Below are 25,618 nucleotides of genomic sequence, written 5' to 3'. Positions count from 1 at the left end.
GTGAAGCTCCGAGAAGCTGCGGGCGTCAAAGGACACAATGTTTCTGGACAAATTATCAAGGCTATTTTTACTCTTCTGAGGACATGTACACCACGGCTCTCCTTGAAGCTTTTCCATCAATGTGCTGTAAAACTAACAAGATACTCTGGAAGAAGGAGCCGCTCCATTGTGCCAGTTTCTCCGTCTTATCACAGTGAAGTGAATTGGTTGAGTCTGGCGGTGACAGCGAGACGTCCCTCTGTCTCATTTATACGTGAGCTCTCTCAGCAGACGAGATGTGCTGTCCACACACACACACACACACACACACACACACACACACACACACTGAGAGAATCTGCCATGCCAAACTAATAGGACTGGACTGCAGTGTGTGTGTGTGTGTGTGTGTGTGTGTGTGCAAATACTTGTTTGTTAGTGGTGTTTGCTTTGACAAGCACAATATTTCCTGTATAATTCGGCTTCTCTCTCCATCCCTCCGTTGTTGCTCTTTGCTAAACTACATGCTAAACATAACAACAGTGCTTGTGTAACACATTTTAATGCCTTTTTATATTCACACGCTGTTGGCTAAAAAAAGCTGTTGCTGATGTTTGACTAGAGTTAATAAATGAATGAGCAGTGAGTCTCACAAAACACATTTCATAATGTGGTCAACACAACATCTTTCAGAACTGAATTAAGATGAAATACCGCATCTGAATTGAGAATTGCTATTCAGATTTGAATGTAAGAAGGTAGATTAAAATTAATTGAAATTTATAGATAAACTAATTTTTAAAAATAAAAACGGTTTATTTCAAAAACCAGATACATACAATTATGTAATGATTAACAGATACACGGGACAACAAACCGGCAGAATGAAATAATGATGGATAAATAGAAGGAACGATGGATGATGGATGGATAAAAAGAAAGGGATTAATAGAAGGAACGATGGATAAATGGATGGATGGATAAAAAGAAAGGGATTAATAGAAGGAACGATGGATGAATGGATGGATGGATAAAAAGAATGATGGATAAATAGAAGGATTGATTGATGGATGGATGGATAAAAAGAATGATGGATAAATAGAAGGAACGATGGATGGATTGTAACTTCTCTTTCTTTTTTTAGATTAGCCACAAATTAGGGTTTTTCACTAAAATCAAATAAAGCAATATATGAACTTCAGCAAACAGTCTTTCTTTTGTCTTTTTGTTACATTTATTCCCCCAGTGTAAATATGTTCAAGTGAGAAATTATATAGAATAAAAAAACAAGATAAAAAAAAATATATCGAAGCCTTGTCCTTGATTTTACACCAAAGAAATCATCTTAAAGAGTTCTTATCTGAGAAACGATGATCCATTCCGTTACAAAAATGAGTTATTCTTTCCGACGAAAAACATTGAGTGCGTTGAAATACGTTGCTCCGCTTTATAGTTGACAACTATAACTATAGTTGAAAGATGGATGGACGGATTGATAAACAATAGATGGACAAGAGGATGGATGGATGGGTGGCTAGATTCGATTAGATAGAAAGAATATTGGATGGATGGAAATAACAATAGATGGACGGATGGGTGGGTGGAGAGATACAAAGAACGATGGATGAATGACGGATGAAAGAACAGTAGATAGATGGATGGATAAATAGAAAGATGGATGGATGAAAGAATAATACATAGAAGGATGGATGAAGGAACAATAGATGAATGGATGGATAAATAGAAAGAACAACAGATAGACAGACAGATATATAGATAGATAGACAGATCTGCGCTACACTCTGTTCTCTAATGAATAAACTGTAAAACAGGAAGAGTCCCAATGAACAGCTCCTCTCTCACAGAGCTTCAGGAAACTCTCTTTGTTCGAGTCCAAACGTTGTGTTTCATGTTTTCATTACGGCTGCTGGACACAGACGCACCGGCTCTGCTCCAAACCCTAATGAGCTGCAATACTGTCTGCATAGGCAGCTGCCTACTAAAACGACTGAAATGCAAGTGATTCTCAACTCTGGGGTTGCATGCAGTGCAGCTTTAGATTTTGACAGCTTAACATAATTATGCAACTAACCTTTGAAAGCATGCACAATGTCTTAACATGCTGTCTAGGTAGTACGCTCAGTAGGTTTGAACAGTACATCAACATCAGCAGCAGGAATGACTGTCCTGCACTTACTCATGCAGCAGTAATCAGCAGCACACAGGACTGCGCTGGTGTTTAGTGAGTCAGACTGAGACCCAGAGTGCCCTCGCACCAGACTGTCCCGATTAAAACCAGAGAACCTCAGAGCAATCAGGCGACCCACAATGTTAATATCTGCAGCCGCTTCTGCAATTAAAAGAGGAAGAGCAACACTTTAAACTGATATTATGGGTAATATACAACATCTGTGCCATTGAAAGTCATTTACACTCCACAGGTTTGAAACATAAGACAAATATGTACAGTAATAAAACAATGTAAGCCTACGAAGGTAGAAATGCACATTTTTTAAAGCATAAAGCTTGAAAAATACAAGAACTGAATGCAAACGCTTCCAGCTAAGGTTAATTTCATGTTTTGCATTTTGAAGTGTGTCAGAGAGGGTATTAGCATTGACTACTGTCTTTTTCCAGGTCAATTACTGACATACTCATCAGCACAGACATTTGAAGGAAACTATATCAACTCTTTCATTACTGAACACTAATGCAGGACACATTTTAGAGGGTTAATTCACACAAAAATTATCATTCTGTCATCATACATGTGGTTGTTCCAAACCTGTTAGGTGTTTTTTTCTTCTGTAAAACATAAAAGATGATATTTTGAAAAAGGTTTGTAAAATGACCAAAATATTTTAAATTTACATATTTTAAAAAAATGTAAATTAAAATATTAAAAATATTCACAATTTAAAGGTACAATATTTATGTATAGATTTGTTAGATTTTTTATATTTTTGTAATGTTTTAGATTTGTAATAGATTTTATTTTGTAATAGATTTGTTTAAAAAAAAAAAGTTTAGGTTTTTTTATTTTAAAGCAGACATTTTGAAAAATGTTTGTAAAACAAAATATATATGTAAAATAGAATAAAGTGTAAATATCTAGAAATATTTTAAATAAAATATTAACATAAAATATAAAAAAAATAAGAAAATATTTAGACTTGTTTTAAAAAAAAATAATAGTGTTCTTATCAATGTTGTTTTGATAAGTGTAAAATAAAGTAATTTCAATTTATTTCAAAATATTGTTTACAACAAATATAATTTTATATAATAGAAGGAATATTTGTTGTAAAAATAGTTTGGAAAATTATTATATTATATATAATTATTATTATTATTATTATTGTAAATGTCCCTATTCAAATAAACCATAAATACATTTTTGGGTGAATGATCCTTTTTAAGTTTGTGAAAATGAACATTTACTTGGTTATCACAAAGGCACATGGAAGAGATGTGATGTAACTCCCATAAAGTACTGTTTACACGGCGCCCGCTCGCTCTCTCACTCCAGCCCACAGGAATTACATCAGTAACACATAAGCAGACGTTCATCCATCCAGAAAAGCAGCTCCACCTCCCATTCTGTATTTGTGCAATTTCCTCCGCTACACTTTCTAAGATCTGCTGTCATTGATGTCAGAGCTGTAATTAGGAGGAGTCGACAGCTGGTGAAGGAGCCCGTAATCATCCGTGAGTCGCTGAACATGGACTCGCTGCACATTTAACACATTTGCTTTGGGTTAGTTAGCACATGACATTTGGAAAGCGAGCCGGACCACCTCCTGAACGTACAGAGTCAGCATTAACACCAGTATGATGAAATACCGCAGTAAGACTCAGCAATAGTGTGAAATAAAACCTGTTAAAAGACACCCAGAAGTGAGACATCTCTAATGATGTTGGGTTGGGGTTTCTGGAGCTTCATCTGGACTGTGAACGCTGAGCGCAGGATTCACATAGAAACCAAATGACCTAAATAAATCAATGCCTTCGATACAAAAAGCCATTTGACTTTGCAGTCTGACGTATTTCAGAGCAAAACAGACTGTTTGACAAGAGAAAAGTGAAGGCTGGGACTTAATTTTATCCACTGGGAACTGATAAGACAGTGAAAAGCGTCTCTATGTGGCAGGATGTTGGAGGGGAGCAAAATAGAAGTCATTTAAAGACAAGTCAGTTCACGCCTGATAATGCATCTTAATCAGGCTCTTCTGCTCAGCAAGGCTGCATTTATGCCATTAAAAATACAGTAAAAACTGTGAAATATTATTACAATTAAGCATAACTGTTTTCTATGTGAGTATATGTAAAAATTTAATTTATTCCTGTGATCTGCAGCTGTATTTTCAGCATCATTACTCCAGGCTTCAGTGTCACATGATCTTCAGAAATCATTCTAATATACTGATTTACTGCTCAACAAACATTTCTGATTATTATTAATGTTGAACACAGTTGTGCTGCACAATATTTTTGTGTTTTTTGGTGATTGGCAAAAAAGGAAACAAACAAACAAACTAACTGAAAGGCTGGATATAGATTTAAAATATTAGATTACAAATTTTAAGTTAAAAAAATATAAAACTGCAAAATATCAGAATAAAATAAGCTGACGTCCTAAAAAAAAAAAAAAACTAAATAAAAATAAACAAAATATACATAAAAAAATAAATAAAAAATATTTACAAAAAAAAAGACAAATAAATGACAAGAACTGAAAATATATATAAAAAAAGTTAATTTAAAACATTAATAAATACTACAATATAAAAACAGCACCAATTCCTATAGCTGCCATTCTGAGCAATACGATTTCTCACATTCATTTTGCTATGAGTGGCGCATATTCTCTCCCTAATACTGTCCCTGGACACTTCAAATCAAGCTGTTTAATGCTGTTTTGAAAAATTAAAAACTTATTTTGCGCTGAGAATCCCCTGCGGCGTTAGCGATCAGCTGGGTCTGTGTGTTCGTATGGCCGGCTGCCAGCCCACCAGTCACATGACCTGGCGTGTGTTTTCATCTAAGGAATCACACACCTGCCCCTCTGTCAACTCTCGCCTGCGCTCCAGACACAGGTCTCCATCTTACAGAGCGAGACGACACCTGCAGTCATGTTTGATTTTGCAGGGACATGCTGTAGATTGTATCATAAGTGGCACATCAGAAGCCCTTGTAAAATATTGATGGCTATCAGATTAATGTTTAAAATCAAAGGTTTTTCAAGGCCAATCTTTAGACAGTTTAGGGACACAATAGCTCTGCTACAAACCCTAAGCAGATACCAGAAAAGTGGCCTGGTAAGTGACTGATTTGGGACGCTCTTATGCATTAATATGCATTAATTTGCATTAAATAATAAAAATGCATGCTTGCAAATGGATGAATGTAAATGTAAACGTACATTCCCTCAGAAGGTAGTTGAGAAAATGACATAAAATGCATCAAAAATTATTTTATTTTGGGTCAAATTGACCTGCAAACATTATACATAACTAATATAATTTTTATGCACATTTCACAACACATCAAAGTGTCACAAAATTATTTTAACAAAGGGCAGTCACAGATCTGCCAGGCTCTGTCACCAGCCAATCACAGCGCACTCCCTCACCAGAGTACTGATCACACGCACCTGCACATCATTGTGCCACTCATTAGCCATGCCATAAAGACACACAACTCACAGTACTCAGTGTCTGATCTCGTTCATGAGAAGAGGACTGCCATAGCTATCACAGCTCTATGCCTACTACTTACCTCCTTGTCTACTTACCTGCAGTGTCTCCTCCCGAGTGTGTTCTCCAGCGATCCCCAGTCAGTCTGCTCCTGTGTTCTGTCCCAGTCTGCTATCTTGGTGAGGTGTGTGTTCCAAGTTTCCTGTCAAAAGAAGATACTCAAGTTAACACTTCTCCAGATTACCGAAGACCTCCAGGATCATCACTCACCTGTCTCACTCCTTGTTGCTCTGCTTATTGTCAATAAACACCTGTCAATTCATCTCTCTCTCCGTCTGAGTCCTACTTCTGTAACAGGCAGTAATTCATAGTGTTATGGAAGTTAAGATCTGCCACATAATTAAAAAAGTCATGCTTTGGTAATTATGACAAAAAGTTAATATTTTTCAGAAGTATGACAAGAAAATTGAAATTATGAGATTAAAAAAAGGGTCAAAATTATAACAAAGCCTATTATGACAGTCAAATTTTTTGGCATATTTATGACTTTATCTCATTTTGACTTTCTATGTCATAAGTGACTTTATCTCAATTTCAAATTCTTCATAGCATGTCATCATTTTGACTGTCATAATTGACTACTGTTACTTCTGTAACAGAAGACCAGACCTACACCGACAGACAAACAGCATGAGCACTCCCGACCCCTTCCAAGAGCTCGTGGATATACTCCGACGAGCTCTCACACCGGCACCACCGCCTGCACCTCCCATCACTTCCGTCAACAGGTCCACCAGTAATTCCACTACCGTGATCTCCAGTCCCATGGCCAGGCCAGCACCCTTCTCTGGCGTGGCGGAGGAGTGCAACAGATTTTTGTTGCAATGTTCCCTAGCATTTGAAATGCAACCTCAATTGTACCCCAATGAAAAAGCGAAGATCGCTTTTATCATTTCTCTTCTGAAGGGAAAGGTGTTACAATGGGCAAAAACCATCTGGGCACAAGAGGGTACAGTCACTCAATCCCTACAAAATTTTGTACATCACTTCCGAGAAGTCTGGCAAACCTGCGTACGACACTTCCGTAAGTGACAAATTATATCATTTACGTCAAGATACCATGTCCATTAATGATTATGCCCTTTAGTTCCGCACCCTTGCTGCAGCCAGCAGATGGAACAAAGGATCCCTTTTAACTGCCTACCGTCAAGGGTTGGAGCCCAGACTCCGCTTACAGCTTGCTGCCTACGATGATTCCCATGGATTGGAAGGTCTTATCCAACATTCCATTTGATGCGCTACCTGAATGATATTTTGTCTTGAAGAACTAACTCCCAGTTCAAGTTGCAATTCACTCCTCCGCCACCCAACAGGCCAGCACCCTCCAGAACCAGTCAACGAACCCATGCAAGTAGACCATTCACGTCTGTCGAATCAGGAACGACAAAGAAGATTTGCTCATGTCTGGTTTGTGTCTGCATCTTCGTGCAGTATGCCCCGTGCGACCCCCTAGTCTCTTGGTGAGTACCATTAGCCCAGTTATACACAACTTAAAACCACTGGTGATAGAAGTTCTGCTTACTGCCTCCGAATTCTCTCTTCCAGTCTACGCCCTCCTGGATTCCGGGTCAGCCAAGAACTTAATCTCGGGAAGCCTCTGTCGTCAGCTCAACCTCTCAACCACAGCCACAAAGACCAGTTACCAAATTCAATCGGTGACCGGCACCCCACTCAGTCGTAAATGTTTTTACCACAGTGCTGGACCTGTACATCTGAAAATTGGATTGTTGCATGAAGAGAACATCCATTTACTGGTTCTGGAGGGTTCCACTGCCGATGTGATCCTCGGACGGCCTTGGTTTGTTCAACATGAGCCCAATATTTCCTGGCATACTGGTGAGGACCTGAAATGGGGTAACCAATGTTTCACCAACTGTTTTCCCAATGCTCCTAAACCTGTCTCTCCTTCAGTTGAGCCCATCGCCTTGAACTCCACGACCATAGAAAGCCCTCCAGAGAAGTTATCAGTCGACATTCCTGCCTGTTACCCCCATTTCAGTGACGTGTTCTGCCCCCAGAAAGCCTCCCAGTTGCCTCCACACCGGCCATGGGACTGTGCAATAGACCTCTTACCGGGTGAGCCAGTGCCCCATGGAAAGATTTACCCACTCTCCATAACCGAGCAGATGGCCATGGAGTATATTGAGGAGGCACTTAAGCAAGGTTATATCCGTCCCTCCACATCCCCTGCTTCTTCGAGTTTCTTTTTTGTTGCCAAGAAAGACGGAGGTTTACGACCTTGCATCGATTATCGAGCCCTGAACAAAATAACGGTCAAATTCCGTTATCCCCTTCCTCTCGTCCCAGCGGCGTTAGTGCATCTTCGCGGAGCCACCGTGTTCATCAAGTTGGATCTCCGCAGTGCCTATAACCTCATCAGAATACGTGAGGGGGACGAGTGGAAGACGGCCTTTGTGATCCCTACCGGCCACTATGAATATCTGGTCATGCCCTATGGTCTGGTCAACGCCCCCTCCTTATTTCAAGTCTTTATGCATGAGGTGCTCCGGGAGTATCTCCACAAATTTGTGTTGGTTTACATAGATGACATCCTCATCTACTCCTGGAGCATGGCCGAACATTGCCACCATGTTGCGGAGGTCCTGCAACGCCTGAGAGACTTCCACCTATTCCTCAAGGCAGAGAAGTGCTCTTTCCATCAGTCCTCAGTGCAGTTCCTTGGATATAACATCAATAACAGTGGCATCCAGATGGACGAGGGGAAGGTGGACGCCATTCGTAAGTGGCCCACTCCTCACACCATTAAAGAGCTCCAACGTCTCCTGGCGTTCGCCAACTTTTACCGCCGCTTGATCCATAATTACAGCTCTATCACCAGCCCACTGACCAACCTACTGCGCAACAAACCCAAAACTCTCTCCTGAACCCCAGCCGCCATCGAAGCCTTTGAAGTGCTATAAGCGTTTACGAACGCCCCAGTTCTTGTACACCCAGACCCCAAGAAACCATTCATTGTGGAGGTCGATGCATCCACCTCAGGAGTTGGTGCCATACTCTCCCAGCAGCAGGGGACACCAGCTAAACTCCATCCATGTGCCTTCTCTCGCAAGCTCAGCCCAGCGGAAAAACTACGATATAGGTAACAAAGAACTTCTGGCCATTAAATTGGCCCTAGAAGAGTGGAGGCATTGGTTGGAGGGTGCACAACATCCCTTCACAGTTCTCACAGATCACAAGAACCTACAATATCTGAGAGAGGCCAAGAGACTGAACCCTCGTCAAACCCGATGGGCCCTCTTTTTCACACGCTTTAACTTCACGATTACTTACTGTCCAGGTCCTAAGAATGTCAAGGCCGACGCCCTGTCTCGTCTCTATGACTCCAAGGAAGAAACTACAAACTAGTGAAGAACCTGAATCCATCATCCCCGAGAAGCTCATCGTAAGTCCCATTCAGTGGAATTCAAGTCCGTTCACCCCCTCCAATGCTTCCACGGCCACTCCGCCGGGCTGTCCATCCGGCTTGCAATATGTTCCCAGGGCTCAACGCATACCCCTCATTCAGTCTGTTCATTCATCTCTGGGCACTGGCCACCCAGGGGCCAACAACACACTCTCGCTGCTAAGAGATCGCTTCTGGTGGCCCAATATGGCCGGAGATGTTAGAAGGTTCGTCCAAGGCTGTGTAGACTGTGCCATGTCCAAGAGTCCACACCACTTACCAGCAGGCAAGCTATTTCCTCTGCCCATTCCCAACCGGCCCTGGTCACACTTAGGAGTTGACGTCGTTACGGACCTACCTGTCTCTGAAGGTAACACATGCATCCTGGTGGTCGTTGATCGATTTTCTAAGTCATGTCGTCGTCTTCCTCTCAAAGGCTTACCCACAGCTATGGAGACTGCAGAGCTAATGTTCAACCACGTCTTCCGATACTTTGGTATTCCTGAGGATATCGTCTCTGACCGTGGACCACAATTCATATCAAGGGTTTGGAAAGCCTTCACGCTCCTAGGTGTGACCATCAGTCTGTCTTCCGGATACCACCCGTCAGACGAACGGGCAGATCGATAGAAAGATCCAGGAAGTAGCACGATTCCTTTGAACCTTCTGCCATGGCCACCAGGACTCTTGGAACCAGTTCATTGGCTGGGACAAGTACGCCCAGAATTCTCTGTGTCAACCTGCCACCGGTATGACTGCGTTCCAGTGCGTACTCTGTTACCAGCCAACCATGTTCCCCTGATCTGGGGAACCATCGGATGTACCATCAGTAGACTACTGGTTCAGAGAGAGCGAGAGGGTCTGGGACGCTGCTCACCACCATCTTCAGCGAGCAGTGCGCAGGCACAAAATGACAGCCAACCTTCGAAGATCCGAAGCTCTCCAGTACCAACCTGGACAGAAGGTCTGGCTGTCAACCAGGGACATCAGGAGGCGCCTACCCTGCAAGAAATTAAGTCCCAGATTTGTTGGCCCCTTCACCATAGTCAAGCAAGTCAACCCGGTCACTTACCAGCTTCAGCTTCCCCCTCAGTACAGGATTCACCCCACATTTCACTGCTTAAACCTTAGCACTCCCCTGTTTCTCCTTCCACAGAGCCTGGCCTGACGGAGGAACCCCCTGTCCCATTGATCCTGGAAGAAGGCGCCATCTACCAAGTCAAGGAGATCTTGGACTCCCGGTGCTGTGGTGGTCGGCTGGAGTACCTTGTAGACTGGGAGGGCTACGGCCCAGAAGAGAGATCATGGGTTCCCAGAGATGATGTTCTTACTTGAACTTGAACAGTTCCATGCCAGCCATCCGGAACGTCCAGCACCCAGAGGGAGAGGTAGACCACCACGATGTCAGGGTCCTCGGCCCTCGGGAGCGGGCATGGAGAGGGGGGTAGTGTCACAGATCTGCCAGGCTCTGTCACCAGCCAATCACAGCGCACTCCCTCACCAGAGTACTGATCACACGCACCTGCACATCATTGTGCCACTCATTAGCCATGCCATAAAGACATACACCTCACAGTACTCAGTGTCCGGTCTCGTTCATGCGAAGAGGACTGCCATAGCTATCACAGCTGTATGCCTACTACTTACCTCCTTGTCTACTTACCTGCAGTGTCTACTCCTGAATGTGTTCTCCAGCGATCCCCAGTCAGTCTGCTCCTGTGTTCTGTCCCAGTCTGCTATCTTGGTGAGGTGTGTGTCCAGTTTGTTTTCCAAGTTTCCTGTCAAAAGAATATACTCAAGTTAACACTTCTCCAGATTACAGAAGACCTCCAGGATCATCACTCACCTGTCTCACTCCTTGTTGCTCTGCTTATTGTCAATAAATACCTGTCAATTAATCTCTCTCTCCGTCTGAGTCCTACTTCTGTAACAGGCAGTAATTCATAGTGTTATGGAAGTTAAGATCTGCCACATAATTTAAAAAGTAATGCTTTGGTAATTATGACAAAAAGTTAATATTTTTCAGAAGTATGACAAGAAAGTTTAAATTATGAGATAATAAAACATAATTATGAGATTAAAAAAAGGGTCAAAATTATAACAAAGCCTATTATGACAGTCAAAATTTTTGGCATATTTATGATCTCATTTTGACTTTTTATGTCATAATTGACTTTATCTCAATATCAAATTCTTATGTCATAATTTTGGCATAGCATGCCATCATTTTGACTGTCATAATTGACTATATCATAATTATGACTTAATCATTTAGACTTAGTCAATTATGACTTTTTCAAATCATACTTATGAGTATGCCACAAGTTTTACTTTTTATCTCACAAATATGACTTAGTACTTTATAATTTTGACTGTCATAATTGATTTTACCTCATAATTATAAATTAGTATGCCATCATTTTAACTTCCTGTCAATTACGACTTTAAAAAATATTTCAACTTTGTTGCAATTATGACTTTCATCTAATAATTATGACGTAGTATCTCGTAATCGTGACTTTGTCATAATTACCTTTTTATCTCATAATTATGAATTAGTACGTCATCATTCATCATTTCTTGTCAACTTTTATTCTAATTATGCCTTAGTGTGTCATCAGTTTGACTTATCTAATAATGAGTTAGTATTTCATAATTTCAATTTTGTCAGGATTATGATTATCTCATACTTATGATTTAGTCCCCCAGTTTCATAGACAAGGCTTAAGCCTAGTCCCAGACTAAAATGTAAGTATGAGCTGTTTCAACTGAAAGAAACTTGCACTGACTGATCTTAAAATATATCAGTGCCTTTGTATCGTCTCAAGATGGACACCAGTAATGTCTTTTTCTAAGGCATGTTTATAAAATTTACTTCAAAGTCCTAATTGAACTATGGCCTAATCCTGGTTTAGTCTAAACCCTGTCTGTGAAACCGGGCAAGTATGTGATAACACTGACTTATGACTTTTACCTTAATTTAATCTTATGACATTAAATGAGAAAAAGTCACACAATGTACAAAAACAAAAACACATTATAGTTGAATGATTTAATAAATATTTCTGACAAATCAAAAATCAAAATGGGTCAGACTGACCAGAAACATAATATAAGGGCTTGACTACCAGTCACAGATCATGTATTTGGAATATGAAAGTAAATGTTTCAGGGAACAAAAATGCACATACACATTTAAAAACAGAACAACAACACCAAATCAAAGTGAGGATTAATTACACTGAGCAAATCAGCAGGTGATAATTAGTCATTTTTCTCATGCGTAGTTAATTCTGATTGTCTTGCAATGAAGATGAAGTGTTTGAAACTGTGACCCTACAGGGCCAGACAGAAAGAGCCCTGCTACACGGCTAATCAGGACACAAATTACAATGGAGTTAATCAGATACTGATGACTTCTGTCTTTTAACTGTATTTTCAACATTTGGTTTGATTGATATAATTAACAACACAGACTAGCGGAAGCGATTCGCTGCTGGTGCGTTTGATTGACGGCTTGACTGACAGCAGCACACAACCATTTGTTTTTAAACTTCCGACCTTTGTTCAACCCTTGGAAATTCACCATGGCAACCACAGTTTCTGACATACATATGTCAAATACTACAATTACTACAGTTCCTATTATAAAACACGTCAAACAGACATCCACAAAATTGTTATCCTGCTGAGAAACCCTATTTTTGCAAAAATAATCTCATTAATGGAATACCGTTTTTCAGTATTAACCATAATAATATAGTAAATGTTTCAAAATCAGGCCTTGATGGTGCACACTTTCACTGTGTGATGTAGAGTAGAATGCAGTTAGAAGAATATCAGTGAAATTCAATATACGGAGCAAAAATGCACCTGTATGAGTTTGTCTTATATTTCTATATGATGTATCACACGTGTGATGTATCACTCGTGTGATATTGATTTCCATAATCAATATCACACGAGCAAGCATGCTGTTTTTTCTGAATACTGTATCAGCGTAATTGCAAATTTGATCTTGTTTAGTGGACTGTTGTAGGAAATCAATAATTTAATATTGTGAGTAACATTTCAGACACAATATTGTGAAAATCTTCTATTTTTGCTCTATTTTGTCAATGAAAATAGATCCAAACAGAACCGCTGTGCAGCTTTGATTAACACAGTGGTATTTAATTCCTGAACGAATCAGAGTTTTGAACGAATCAATGATCCACGAGTAAGACAGTCACTACTTGCAGTTTAAGTTTCACATTTAAAATATAAATTTCATTTAAAAGCAAAATACTGATTTTATACAACAGTTCAATACTGTAAGACACAATATTTTCAAAAAATTAATTTTCACTGTTTCATCAATGAAAGTAATCCCAAACAGAACCGTGTGCAGCTCCAATTAACACACAGTGATGTATTGTTCCTGAATGAATCAGAGTTTTAAACGAATCAAATGATTCACTTGCTCTGTTCCTGAATGAACCAGCAGTTTGAATGAATCGCTTGAATGAATGATTCAGTGACTCACTCATTAAAATGTTGCCTGCTCACAAGTATAATTTCATTTTATTCCAAAACATTTCATGTTTAAACATTCATAACAATTTTTTAACTATTAATCTCATAGCCTTATGCAAATGCAGCTTCTGCACCACTTCTGCAGTGCACAAAATGGATTTTGCTGATACTGATTTCATTTGATTGGTAACAACATAGTGTCTATTATTCTAACTGAATTTATTGATTAAATGGAAGAATTAAAAGACGTGAAAGATGATGCATGTATCTAAATAGGTTATTAAAGATGTAAAATACTCCGAAAATCAATTTAAGGTGACAAATATTGTCCCTTAATGAAAAAGTTAATGTCTATCAGTGCTATGAACGAACCAATGCACAAAACATGAAAAATAAGAACTCAAGACACCAGCACAAAACACATTCAGAAAAATATAATCCAGTTATCGAGCTCATTTTTTGTCAATATCACACATCCTAAACCGTTCCAAATAATGTGTTACTCCTCAAGGTCTCGACACACTCAGAGCTGCGCTTGTGAGAGACTTTAGCTTTTATCAGAAGGACTAGCACTCGGCTCTCGGGGTGATGTGAGGATGTGAAGGGTCGTTTATGGATACAGAAGCGGATCTGGGCCGCTTGAGATTTGATAGGAACAGTTCAAGTTCAAAGATAAGGAGCGTGGACACACACACGAGCGATAAGACCTCCACCACAGCCGTGGATAAACTACAGCACCACACACACCATTACCATCACCATTAGGCCTACAAGCAGCAATTCTCCTACTTGTGATGCATATTTAGGCCTAAATTTAAGATTTATGTATTTGAATCGCATTCAAAATTTCCTGAGATACACAGTTTTAACAAACATCATGTGATGCATATTTGTCAGTCATATATGCAGGTCAGATTTCTGCACTCAAAAATTTGCATCTATTTGATTTTATGTAACTGAACATATTTCAAAATGCATTTGTTCAAATTGATTAGAATTAGCATAAACTGTTAATTGTGAAAACAATTACATTTATTCCGGTGAACCAGCATGAACATGGTTAAAATATGTCTGGCTGTGGAACAAGCAATATTCAATTAATTAAAATCCAAGAGATTGAAGCAAATTGGATTTATTGATGATAAATATCTAAACATGGGTACTGTGTATTTAAAACACATTCAGTTTATTTGTACTGTTTCATTTATGCTTGATTGACAAATAAGACAAGTCTAATTTACGTTAAAACTGTGTAATCCAAATGCATGGAAATTTATATGCAATTCACATGCAATTTAGGCCTAAATATCTTTTTTCTTAATCTTGTAAAGGCTGTATAAGTACTGTTACTACTAGTTTCTGAATGTCCACAGTGTTGCAGTGAAAGGACTGAACGCTACAAGCAAAACCTGACACAAAGAAAATGGCCCTCAGATTTAGAGTCTTGGCAGTGCAGCAGGAAAGCTTTTAGCTGCGATATCAATCAAATCCCAGATCGCTCATATTTATGAGGATTTGAACACTTCACTCCGAGAGAGCAGCGTGTCTCTGGATGTTTCCTCATCTCTCACCAGCATACACACACTCACACTCACCAGCACACACACACACAATTGGTAGATAGTATTGTACCAAACTTGACAATGTACCAATAAACCTCACGCATACTATTGTAGTAGACTACTAGCAAACTCAATAGATACTTTACCAGTAAATTTTACATAGTCAGCTTGAGAAACGTGGAGAGAACTACTAGTAAACGTAAAAGATCAACTTAATTCACACAGTATAAATAAAACAAAATGATAGATAGTGCACCAGTAAATATTATAGACTGCAAGATGCTTAACCAGAACATTGGACAAATAGTAACCAGAACATTGGACAAATAGTGTTACAGTAAACTTGACAAATACTGTGGAAAACTACTAGTAAACCCGAAAGATAAACATAATGCATGCTTTGAAATAGAATAACAGATATTACACTACACACTTAATAGTACAGTAGATTACTAGAGAACTCCAAAGATGCTTCACTATCAAATTTCAATACTTCTATAGTCAACTTATTTAGTACTAGTGCACCAGAAAGATAATGGATTACTAAACTTAACATGTACGGCTGAAACAAAATGGAACAAACTTCACACTTACTACTATAGTAGGCAACTAGTGACAATGTTGTACCAGTAAACTTGACTAATACTGTTGTAGAAAACAACCAGTTTACCTAAAAAAAAACTAATGTAACATACTGTACCAGTAAATGTCACACACTACTAAAGTACACTACTAGTGAACTCGAAAGATGCTTTACCAGTAATTTTGATACTGTTACAGTAAACTAATACTGTAGAAAAATACACCTAAAACATGTATGATGTTGAAACAAATTGACAAACTTCACACATACTACTATTAAAATACTAAACTTGACTTACATGCTTATATAACTTGACAGATTCTGTACTACTACTACAGAAACTACTAGTACACCTGATAGATAATGTATCACTAAACTTAACATGTACTGTTGAAACAAAAGTGAAGATGTTGAACCAGTAGACTTATAGAAAATTACCAGCAAAAAGTCTGGGCCACCAAACTTGTTACACAAAGATTAAACCAATATGACATATACCGTGTCAGTGTAGCTTACAGTGTTGTGATAAACTACTAAAATTGACTGATATGGTTATAATAAACTTGACCAATACTGTAAAAAACTACTAGTAAACAAAAGATAAATTTAAAACTTTTGAAACTGACAAATATTGTACTAGTAAACATCACACACACTACTGTAGTTTAAGATCAAAAGGTTATAGAACTTGAATTACAATGTTATGATAAAACACTAATAAACCTGTATAATAACATAGTTTTGAAACAAAATGACTGATACTGTACCAATAAACGTCACACTGTTATGGGTATGTGGTTGTAGCAAGGAGCGCACAACGAGGAGTAGGAAAAAAAGGAGTCTCTTTATTTAACATCAACACACGTAACCATTTGCAAACTAACTTAACATTAAGATCAGACAAAAGACAAGGGGAGAACTCAGGACTTATAAAGGGACAACCAAACGAGGAAACAAGATAATTAACTCAAGACAGGTGAACAGGATGGACGATGATTAACTAATGACAGGAAAAACCAAATAAGGGCAAAAGGGAAACTGAACAGAAACCAAACCGTGACACACATATTACTGTAGTAGACTACCAGTGAACTCAAAACATGCTTTACCAAAATGTTTGACTTCTACTCTTATAGTAAACTTACAAATACTGTCCAAAAATACAAGTAAACCTGAAAGATAATGTATCACTAAACTTAACACATACTGTCACACATAGTACTATAATAAACTCAAACCAAGCTTAATGACGTTTAACTTATATTGTTATTAAACGTAACATTACTGTAGAAAACGACTAGTACCCTGAAAGGCTTAACACTTAAAGTCCTTTTGAAACAAAACAATAGATACTGCACTAAACTTTGCACATACTACTATAGTAGACTAACTAGTGAAGACGCTGTAATAGTAAACGACTTATATGGTTATAATAAATTTGACTTGTAGTGTTGTAGACACCTGAAAGATACTAAACTAAGTGGCAGAAACTGTAAAAGTTAACTTCACACATAGTATACAGTAGTAGACTAATGAACTCAAAATGATTTACCAGTATAGTCAACTTAATTCTACAGAAAGAACTACTGAAAGACACATGTGTACACGTTTAACATAAATTACACAGCTGTGGTTAAATACTAGCAAACTTAAAAGACGCCATGCTTTAGTGCCTTTCACTTACACCAGTGAAGACAACTTCAATCCTCAAAACTATAACCACTGGTTTGTCTCTGGTGTCTCTTAACGAAGCTGATTATGAATGCACATACATGATTGTCTCCATCACCTTGATGAGCGCATAAGCTGCACTATTCTACAGAATAAACCCGTGAGCTTTCGCCATGAATAATACAATAAGCTGTTATGCCTTGAAGTCGGTAATGAATACTTCATGATTGGTGCGGGAAGTAACAAACGTCTGTCTGCTTAAACATCATCCTCCTCCGGCAGATGAGAGCGCAGAGCGGCACTTAACGCTGCGGCTGCTTTGAAGACATTAGTCACGATTGCTAATATCACAGGATAAAGACGACCTGCAGATCTATAAGAAGCTGATGCAACACGTTTTGCCAAAGTAAAAGCACCTCTAGATCTTTTATTGATGAAGATTATTTGATGGAGTGTAATATCTGCTGGAGGAGGAGGAGGAGGAGGATGAATCGCCATCTTAAAGTGGATCTCAGGATCCTCAGGGACGCAGTCTGGATTTGACAAGCTTCGTCACGTCTGCTGTCAATTTGTTTTAATTTGGATCCTGCAGAAGTGACCCCAGTGGAATCCCAATTGGTCAAACACAGCAGCTGAATTAGCCAATCAATGCCTGCCATTAGTGGAGTGGTTTCTAATGGCAACCAATCAAATATCTGCTGGTTCTGTGTTTAACATAAACGCTATAGAGTAAGGAAGTAAAAATCCCACTCGTTTTCTCAAATAGGGGAGAAATACATTTTTAATTATAACTTATAAACCTTCAAAGACAGAATTACTTTGCAAGGTTGTTAATCAATAATATATGCTTCAGTCAAAGCCATTAGCCTGCACTATTTCAACTTATTTTATAAATAATTGTGCTTAACAGTTAAATTCCTGTTGAGAATACATTACCCACAATTCTGCAAAGAAATCTCCACCAATCAGAGAATCACAAGTTAACTGAGCCAAAATAATGGATCATGTCTCTTTACACACTCAAGCTACTTTAATGTGTGTGTGTGTATATATAGAGAGAGAGACACAGAGAGAGAGAGAGAGAGAGAGATTGCAAGAAATATTAAATATATTTTGTCAAAACAATTTCCATTCAGAAATTGCTAGTGAATAGCAAACCACAAATTGAAAACAACACATTGAATTAAACATGAAATTTTTAAAGTAAAAAACTGAAATAGTATAATCTTTGTTTTATTTACAACTTCATGAAATCAAAAAATGACAAATGATTTCTTACAGTGTATATTTATATAGTCAATATCAATAGTCAATATCAATAAAAATCAATAGTTTTATATTTATCTTTTTTTCCTCGATTATGTCATTCACAGTGCTTCATGAGATTATAGTTCCTTTCCCTTTTTAAAGACAACAAGTACACAGTCTTGCACCTTTGTTATTTTTTAAGTTTTTTCTTTTTTTTCTTCAAATCAGAGTTTGTAATGTTGTGATTCACCCTGTAGCAGATTTGTTTAGTTTGGTTAGTGGCTTATAAGGGTGTGTTCACACTTGGCGTTTTTTTGACAAGAAAAAGATGACGAGCGCTGTTTTAGTAGCTTTCCTGTAGCTCAAATAGTAGAGCATGGCGCTAGCAACGCCAAGGTCATGGGTTCGATTCCCAGGGAAAGCAAGAGCTGATAAAATGTAAAAAACTTGAATGTAATGTCAGTTGCTTTGGATAAAAGCGTCTGCTAAATGCATAAATGTAAATGTAGTAAAATAAAAAGCTGGCAGCGTTTTGGTAACAAATAGCAGCCGAGGGCGTCTTTTGTTGCTATAATAACAGCTGCATGGTAGCCTAGCACTGTGTGCTGCAGAAATGTTGGCTTTTGAAGTTAACGTTGCCTTTTGAAGTTAACGGGGAGGGTATGTCGGTTCACAATGACGGTTGCGGGAGTGCAACATTATACAGGGAAGGAAACTGTATGGTGCTTCCAACAATTTAGACCAGGAGCTCCAGTTGGATGATGATTTCATACAACTCCTTGTGCTCCAAAACTAGTATGATCTGTCTACCGGCTATCTTCTCCTTTTTCTTGTTGTTTTTGTTGTTATGGAAACGACTCGCCACTCGCTTGTCATTGGTCAGCTGTCAAAAAGGCGCTCGACATAGGCCGTTTTTTTTTCAGAAAAGTTAAACTTTTTTTCAGCTTGAAAAGACGCTCTGAGCTGCAGAAAAAGACGCCGGCGGTGGCATTTTAAAAAGCGCTCAGAACTGTTTTGAAAACATGGTTTACTCCATAGGATTATAATGTAAAATAGATTCCAGCAACTTCAAAAAAGACACCAAGTGTGAACATAGTCTAACACTTCAACAAAGACTTTTAAAAAAATGCATATGAGAAAAACAAATGGGAAAAACAATTTTGGAATCAATACTCCTGAAAAACTGGGCGTCCGATGCTGAACCTCATGAAACAGAGCCCAATTTACATGTGCAATGCGAAGTATTTCGGAGTTAAACAGAACATCCAATCAAACAAAAATATAGGATGGGACCTTGCATTAAAAATAAGCACTCAGCCTAGGTCATGTAAAGGTAAAATTTGCACAAACGGAAATCAACCAAAAAGGAAATTTCTTTTACAATAATGTGTATTAATAAATCATGCAAAATAAACCAAGAACGTGTTTTAAGTAGATGTTGATTTCATGTTGACTTTGAGCGTTCAGCCTAGTAAAAGTACATGAAACATGCATGTCAATACCAGGAATGAAAAATCCAGACTAAATTGGATGCTTTTACTCAAATTAGGACAATTCATCCGGAGCAACCTGGTGCTTCATGCATTGCTTGCATCATTCAGGTTTCAAAGGAGCAATCTTGCCAAATACAGTAAGTTAAGTCACACCCTGATGTTGATATTTACTGCCAACGCAGGAACTCGGAGCAGAAACTCTGTGGTTGAGCGATTAGTTCTGCAGTTAAAGGCGTATAATGCAATAGAGATGGTAAGCAGGTCAGATATGAAGGCATAGCTTTCAACCTCCATCTGTCCGATTCTTCTGCTCTCCGCTACAGACCACAGAACCCACTGCTCGGAGTTTACAGGAAAACATCAGACTGCTGTCTGGCCACCGGCCCTCTCTACATGAACGCACTGAACTGCTGGAATGTAATTAGTGTCGATGAAGGATCAGTTGTAGTACATATAGTACATGCTGTCAGGTTCTTAAAGGAATGGTGCAGCCAAAAATTAACAATCGGTGATTGTTTACACCCCTGATGTTTTTCTTCTTCTTTCTTCTTTTGTATGCAATGAAAGTGAAACATTCAGCAATTTTTTGACAAATAACCAAGTTGCAACTTGTTATTCACACTGACTACATACCCACGGAACTATGACATTTTTGGTCAGTTTTGAAATCTCGGGCTATTTAGCTTTATATAACATGTTACAGACTAGTAGAAAGAAAACATCCAAAATTCACTTTTAAGTGTTTGTTTTATTACATGTTCTGTCCATTTCTATTTGTAGAGTTCAATTACAATATATATATATATATATATATATATATATATTTAAAGAAATTTTTCTCCACTTCAGCAGCACTTACATACACCAAATCTATATTCTGAATGTTTTTATAGAAGGGTTTGTTTATATATAATTTGCAAGGTTTTATTATTGCACTTTATCTGTTCGCCTCTGTATTTCAATTACTATACATATCTTTAAAGGTTGTTTTCTCAAAATGAGTTTGTTTCTCCACTTCAGCAGCACTTACGTACATACACCAAACGTAGCAGTTTTATTCCTTTCTATATTCTGAAGGGTTTTGTAGAAGGGATTGTTCATATATAATTTGCTTCCTATTTTTTTATTCCTACTTTCTGTCTGACTGTTGCCATTATTTTATGATTTTTGGAGTACATCAGTAAATCAGTAAAAAGAGAACTCCAAAATCCCTTCTGTAAAAACTTTTAATTCTAATATGTTAATAATCAATATGCATGCAATTAAATATTTAATATGCGTATTTAATGTGCATATTAAATATGCATATTATGCACTCTCTGTGCATAATATGCAAATATGCACTCTCTGTGCAACTGGCTGTTGGACTTCCTGACCGGGAGACCTCAGGCAGTACGGGTCGGCATTAACACATCCAGCACCATCACACTGAACACTGGGGCCCCCCAAGGATGTGTGCTGAGCCCCCTCCTCTTCACTCTGCTGACCCACGACTGCACACCGCCACACAACTCCAACCGTTTCATTACGTTTGCGGATGACACGACTGTGGTGGGTCTCATTAGAAACAGAGATGAGACAAACTACAGGAGCGAGGTGAGCCGCCTGGCCGGGTGGTGCAGTGACAACAATCTCTCTCTGAATGTGGAGAAGACGAAGGAGATTGTTGTTGACTTCAGGAGAGTACACACTCAGCATGCCCCTCTGACCATCAACGGTGCGACTGTGGAGAGAGTGAGCAACACCAAGTTCCTGGGTGTGCACATCACAGAGGACCACTCCTGGACTAATAACACTGTAGCACTGGCCAAGAAAGCACAGCAGCGTCTCTACTTCCTCCGCAAACTTAGAAGAGCCAGAGCCCCGGCCCCCATCATGTGCACCTTCTACAGAGGCACCATCGAGAGCATCCTAACTAGCTGCATCACTGTGTGGTATGGCGCTTGCAACGCATCCTGCCGCAAGTCAGTTCAACGCATAGTGAGAGCAGCTGAGAAGATCGTTGGTGTTTCTCTCCCCTCCCTCCAGGACATCTACAGCACCCGTCTCACCCGCAAAGCCCTCCGCATTGCAGGTGATCCCACCCACCTGACACACAGCTTCTTCAGTCTGCTGCCATCAGGGAGGAGACTGCGGAGTCTCCAGGAGAGGGCCAGCAGACTAAAGGACAGCTTCATACATCAGGCTGTCAGGAAGCTGATTTCCCTCCCGTCCTTGCCCCCCTCCCCTCTTTTACCACATGCAACACTGAACTTTGATACTACGACCATCCACCCCCACCCACTTACAAACTGTGACCAGCACCTGTCACTTGTGCAGCATTGGACTGATCACTACCTCATCCAGCATTGACTGCAAACTACCTCTTCGGATAGTCTGATAAAAAGACTATTCTCTTGTCACTTTAACAGACTGATAAGCTCTTCTTGTACTACACATATATCTGCACAGTATTGTTTTATTTAACTGGTTTGCACACTATCTATTCTGCCATGTGTCTTATGCCACATTATTTCTTTCTTTTTTTATTTTTCTACAATGTCCTCAGACTGATAATCTCCTCTTGCACTATATATATATATATATATATATATATATATATATATATATATATATATATACACTATACATATTGTGACGAGCCGGCTGCCTCCCCCCTTTCTATCATCACCACCCCGTCCCGTATTCGCCGCCCTTCACCAGGCTCCCGATGGGAGTGGGTGTGTGAGAGAGGAGGGGCGCTGAACACGCAGGGCTGGCGGCGTGTGATGATGAGGCGCACCTGACGTGAATAGAGCCTCATCACCGCCGCTGTTTAAACGCCGAGCGCGCCTCTCCTCGAGAGACCGGTCTCTTCCCCCGTGCATGCACGCTGGTGTCCTCATGGGTCCAGGAAGGGAGCGTTTGAGGGATCTCCTGCCACCGCCAGAGACCGGACCCGCAGTCCAGATGACGCCGCACTCGTGATACGGCCGATGGGCCAGGATGCCGGGCCGTAGAGTCCCCCAGAAGTGCCGCGGCCAACTGAGGACGAAGCCGCGAGCGGAAGCCGCCGCCGCCCCTCGCGCCCCGGACCAGGAGGGGAGCGCGTGCGGCCACCGGACTCCGCCCCTTCCCTGGACCCTTCCCTTCTGAACACTGCCCTCCTTCACTAGCCCCGCAGCACGACGAGGACACCAGATCCCTGTTTCTTTTGGACACTTTTCCCCCTTTGGACACTTTATTTTAATATTTTGTTTAATAAAAACCTCTCCGAGGCTTGACGCCACGCCCACTGTGTCTGTCGCTTGCTCCTCCCGCCACAATATACACATATATCTGCACAGTTTTGTTTTATTTAACTGGTTTGCACTCTATCTGCCATGTGCCTTATGCCACTTTATCTATCTCTTTCTTTATTATTCTACAATGTCCTCATTTGTATATCTGTATAGTTGTATGTACATATGTTTAAACTGTACTTATCTGTATTTGAACGTCTACTGTCAGTGTCTTAAATGTTAACTGTATGCACCAAGGGTCTGAGAGTAACGCAATTTCAATTCTCTGTATGTATGTGCCGTACATGTGGAAGAATTGACAATAAAGCAGACTTGATTTGACTTGATTTAAATAATTCAATATTTGCATATTTAAACAAACAAATTCAGAAAACTTGTTATACCAAAAAGTTTGTAGTGTAATCTTATCAACTAGACAAGAATGGTGATATCTATTAGTTAAATTTTTACCTATTCACCTGCAGTGTATTCAATTAAAATGTCATTAAGCACCACACAAATATATGCAAATGACTTGTGCACTATATTAAAAATCACCTGTAGCCCTTTTGCTGTTGCTACTATTAGATAATAAAAGACCAGGTATTCACGGTCTTCATTCACTTTCAATGCACAAAATGAGCAACATGAACTTTCTGCTAAACAGCTTGATTTGTGTTGAATTGAAGAATAAAAAACATACAGTTTCAAACAACATACGGAAGAGTAAAGGATGGCTGCATTTTTATTTTTGGGTGAATAATTTTACCAATGTTAATATGTTTTCTGCTGTATTCTCTGTTGTCAGCGGACGAGATGATCTTCTCTAACGTGTGTGTGTGTTTATGAAAGCATACAGTGTTGTTTCTACTATCTGCACGCACCAATCTATTATTTCCCAGAAATCCAGTGACAGGGGACCTGACAACAGATGTTTCCGTTCACCATGATCTGCAGTGGATTGAGAAACAGAGCGAGAAAGAGAGAGGACATGTGTTATTGTGAACTGACACTCACCAGATATGAAGTTTGTTCCAGTGTCAGTCATCTCAAAAGGGCATCTCTCGTCTTTTCAAGGGCTTCTGGGTAACTGGAGTGATGCCACCTGCAGCCATGACAACAGAGAGAGATGATGCTTGTTTTATGTTGTCCATCACCATATTTAAATCATTTAACAAGGAGAAATGCAGATTCCACCATCAACATCAGAGAAGAAAAGAGTGTCCCTGTATGAGATCTCTTTAATATCTCAATCATTTCTCTTAGAAAGCAATGAGATTATATAAAGAGCAAAGAGAGAACCTTTTCCTCATAAAGAAAATTAGAAGAATAAAATATTATATTAAAATAAAAAGAAATTCATGTTTCTGAAAATATCTCAATAATGCCATAAACTTTGCTCAGATTTAATTCCTTTTTATGTTTGTCATCAAATTGTCGGTGAGATCAAACGATCGGCTCCACATTGATTTTATATATTCTTATTGTGTTATTGTCTCATTTGTGTCTATTTTTATTTTTGCCAAGGTAAATTAATAAAAACATTTGAGAAATAACCAATTTGATACTTCAATGAAACAAATGAAAACATATTATTGTTCAGGGTTATTATAGTTAACTAAAACTAAAACCACATAAATGGCATTTGAAATAAAATATGTTAACTGAAATAAAATTAAATCTAAAAATCTTAAATGTAAATTTTATTTCCATTAGTTGCCAAGGCATCATTTCTAAGATCTATACAGACATAAAAGAAATCTAATAAAAATGACAAAACTCACACAATTACTAAAACTTTTACAGAAAATTAAACATAACAAAATTTTAAAATGAATACGGAAAATATAAAAATTAATTCAAAATATTAACACAAGCTATAATAATATATCAATAATGGTAAAACATTACTGTTACTGTTAACTAAAAGCAAACTATTAAAAACATTTACATTAACCAAAATAAAGCTGAAGTAAAATAAAATATAAATATTAGAGAAAAAAAGGAAATGTTGGCTTAGCAACTAACTGAAATAAGAAACTAAAAAAAAAAACTGAAGTAAAAAATTAATTAAACATAAATGGTAATAAAAAAAAATTAAAAAATAAAAAAAAATAAAAAAAAATGTAAAATTACAAAAAAACTAAA

The 25,618-nt window shown here is 38.8% G+C and overlaps 1 protein-coding gene across 1 annotated transcript in view; it reads right to left on the bottom strand.

The window, feature by feature from the left end:
• Nucleotides 1-24,577, bottom strand: part of LOC306854476 (leucine-rich repeat and fibronectin type III domain-containing protein 1-like) — a 61,775-nt gene extending 37,198 nt beyond the window's left edge. Inside the window, exon 1 of the mRNA XM_079392525.1 lies at nucleotides 24,488-24,577. The gene's annotated coding sequence lies outside the window, so the exon portion shown is untranslated. The remainder of the gene's footprint in view (nucleotides 1-24,487) is intronic.
• Nucleotides 24,578-25,618: the final 1,041 nt, after the last annotated feature.

Source organism: Barbus barbus (assembly GCF_936440315.1).
Source record: "Barbus barbus genome assembly, chromosome: 34".
NCBI classification, from domain to species: domain Eukaryota; kingdom Metazoa; phylum Chordata; class Actinopteri; order Cypriniformes; family Cyprinidae; genus Barbus; species Barbus barbus.
Note: the sequence above shows the minus strand (reverse complement) of the source record. Positions and strands in the feature narration are given on the sequence as shown.